This window comes from Mus caroli, chromosome 6 (assembly GCF_900094665.2).
Source record: "Mus caroli chromosome 6, CAROLI_EIJ_v1.1, whole genome shotgun sequence".
NCBI classification, from domain to species: domain Eukaryota; kingdom Metazoa; phylum Chordata; class Mammalia; order Rodentia; family Muridae; genus Mus; species Mus caroli.
The window spans coordinates 86,571,583-86,574,947 of NC_034575.1; the positions used below are offsets into that span (position 1 = coordinate 86,571,583).

The window sequence follows — 3,365 nt, forward strand, 5'->3', positions numbered from 1 at the left end:
GAAACAAACCTCTGGCAACAACTGTGAAGGAGTTTCTAGATTCAAGTTCCATGAAGACCCACCTGCCCCCATTAAATGTGGGTGGATGGGTGGCAGCCTGGTATGGTGAGGTTCAGTATTGCATAAAAAGGAAAGAGTGAGCTGAACACAGAATTCTCCACCCTCTGCTTCCTGACTGCAGATGCAATGTGACCAGCTGGCTCACACACATGCGTTTGCTTCCACAATGGACCGGACCATAATCTCAAACCATGAGCACTGACAAGCTCTTCTTCCGTTACATTGCTTTTGTTGGGCATTTTTATAAATGAGAAGAGCAGCATAGAGGCCCCCATTACTACAGGAAATGCTGCTTGTGCCCCCTTTCTGCTCAGTGCCCTAATAGAACAGATCCCTGCAGATTTCCCTAGATCTTGTTTTGACAGTCAGCTTCCAGGCTGACCTTTGGGACATTCCGTCACCCACCCTTCTGCCAACTCCATTCCAACTGCCGAGTACAGAGCACACCAAATCCTGACATTTAATCATGCTACATACAGATTTTAGCCCTTTACCTGCAAGCATGCCACCTGGTGCTGGGTCATCGCATACTCCTGTGGGTGGCATAAGATGGATAACACTGAAACTGGAGGGTCATAAAGGAAAGTTAGAGCTTCTCTGAAGATGTGGTGTGTTAATAGCGGGAGCTTCCTAACTCAAGGAGATAGTAAACAACGCGGAAAAGTCCGTGCGTGAGTCCTGGAGGACTTTTTGAGCNACTATTATCTGCCTTGTTAAGGAAGTAGGAAAGACAACTGTTGCATTTCCTGATCTCAGAGAGCTTACAGTCTGGTAGGAGAGCAGATGCACAGAGGGCAGGGGGCACTGAGGGTATGGCTAGTTCTCTATTGGCAGTAACTGAGAGTGGAGGGGCACAGAGGAGCCCAAGAGGCTCCTTAGGTTGTGTGGAGGGTACAATATGTTTGGGCTGAGCAACCCAGAGCCAGACATTGGCTGGCTTACCAGACACAGANGTGCCTGCTATCACAATCCAAGGGTCTGCTTGAGGCAGAGCCAGTGCAAAGGTTGTGGTTAGAGCCAGCCTGGTGTACTGAAGAGGGGTGAAGAGCTTGAGTAAGGAGTCTCAGAGGTGGTTTGAGTGGCAGGACGGTTAATGGAGTAGTTGTGTGTGTGTGTGGGGGGGGGGAATCCTTGGGAGGGAGCCTGCAGGACAGAGCTTTGGTCAGGAAGTGATGGGCGTGTCACTGGACCCCACCCCCCACCCCATTGTCTTCTGACTTTTCTCAAGTAGGACAATGACTCTGCCCAGGGAGGGGGTCTGNGACAAGGTGGAAGGGCCAGAGGAGAACTTCTGAGAAGAAAACCAGAGGAGGCCGTGAAGAGGTGGTGGGAAGGGCATGGGATTCAGAATCTCAGGCCCACCAGGACACAACCCCAAGTCCACAGCAGATGGGTGACCTTGCATGTCTCAGTCACCAGCGTTGTGCTCCTTGCTTATCATGCTTGGGTGAAGGAAATGACCCAAATAACATAAATCCTGAAGGCGGGGGACTAGGCCAGCTAGGGCTTGCTCTTCCCTTCGCCTCCCTTCCCAGCTGCACTTTCCAAAGGCCCCACCTTCAACAGATTAGACCCGCCTCCTGCTTCCTGCCTCCTCGCCTCCTCACTCGTGGGTCTATGCCCATCTCCAGTCTCGGGATTGAGGCTCACTGAAGTCCCATCGCGGTCTGGTCTGGTGAATCAGCGGCTGGCTCTGAGCCGTGGGTGACCAGCTAGGCTCCGGGCATGCTAGGCAATGAACTCAACCCGGAATGGGGGATGCGGGAAGGCGGGGAGGTCTCCGACCAAGCTATGGGTACTCAGCCTTTTGAGGACGTGCCTGTCGCTGCGCGGTGCTTTTTATAGACGATGGTGGCCCATTTTGCAGAAGGGAAAGCCGGAGCCCTCTGGGGAGCAAGGTCCCCGCAAATGGACGGATGACCTGAGCTTGGTTCTGCTAGTCCACTTCCCAAATCCCTCACCCCATTCTAGGGACTAGGGAAAGATCCCCTGATTGGTCATATCTGGGGGCCTGGCCGTAGGGCCTCCTATGATTGGAGAGATCTAGGCTAGACGGGCCCTAGGACCCGCCTCTTCTCTGCCTGGAGGAGGAGCACTGACCCTAACCCTCTCTGCACAAGACCCGAGCTTGGGAGCTTGCTGCCCCTGTGCTGACTGCTGACAGCTGACTGACCCTCGCAGCTAGCAGGTACTTCTGGGTTGCTAGCCCAGAGCCCTGGGCCGGTGACCCTGTTTTCCCTACTCCCCGTCTTTGACCTTGGGTAAGTTTCTTTTTCTTTTGTTTTTGAGAGAGGCACCCAGAGCCTCTCCACTACAGGCAGCCGCTGAACCTTGGATCCGCAGCTCCTGCCCTGGGAACTACAGTTCCTGCCCTTTTTTTTTTCCCACCTTGAGGGAGGTTTTCCCCAGTAGCCTCGACTATCCTGGAACCAGCTTTGTAGACCAGCCTGGGTCTCCGGAGAGTTGGGATTAAAGGCGTGCACCACCACCCCAGGCTCATGTCCTGGGAGTTTTCTTAAGCACAGCTGAATCTTGGCTTCTGGTCTGTAAAATGTGGAGGTGTGGAGTCTTAACAGTACACCTCTCCTGAGGTTCCTGGAGAATTCTGGTCCTAGGCAGCTGGTGGTGAGTGTTGGCATTGTCCTCTGTCCATATAAGTTCTCTGTGCCCAGGAGACAGCAGGGACATATTTTACAGAGGCATTTGAGACACAGGGAAGGTGGCAGTTCACTAAGGCCTTGCAGGCTTGAGAGCTGGGTTGCTCTATTGTACCCTGTAGCCACACCCAGGATCATGGAAGTGTCTGATCTTGACTCCCTGAGGGATTTATCCACCCCCACCTGGAGCCAGGGCAAAGAGGCTATCATAGGACAGGGTCAGCCTTGAGCAGTTATAGAAAAGGGTTCCTTGTATTCTAGCAGAATGTCTGGCCATGGGGTGAACCCTGACTACCACTAGGTCTGCTCCCAGCATGGGACGGCAGCAGGCTATAGACCGAGGGCTCCTGCCACTGTTCTGCTGTCCTGACCCAGGGGCTAGAAGAAGGGACCTGCGGAGCAGGAGCCCTCTGAGTCCCTGAAGGCCCAAGGCTTCAGCAGCCCCTGGNGATGTCCCATGACAAGAAGACAGGGGTGAGAGTCTGCACCCTATAGCCTTGGGGCTCAGTAGACCCTCCAGACTCTCATTTGCTGTGTGGCCAAAGGCCAGCTTTATGTGACAGTCCTCACTCCATGTTTCTTCTTGTCCCTGAGCTGTGATAACGGCTGATCTGCAGCCATCCTGACTGAAGCCAAGTGGGGTTTTTG

The 3,365-nt window shown here is 53.7% G+C and overlaps 1 protein-coding gene across 1 annotated transcript in view; it reads left to right on the forward strand.

The window, feature by feature from the left end:
- The first annotated feature begins 2,079 nt into the window (after positions 1-2,079).
- Positions 2,080-3,365, forward strand: part of Aldh1l1 (aldehyde dehydrogenase 1 family member L1) — a 47,919-nt gene continuing 46,633 nt past the window's right edge. The window contains exon 1 of the mRNA XM_029478231.1: positions 2,080-2,321. The gene's annotated coding sequence lies outside the window, so the exon portion shown is untranslated. The remainder of the gene's footprint in view (positions 2,322-3,365) is intronic.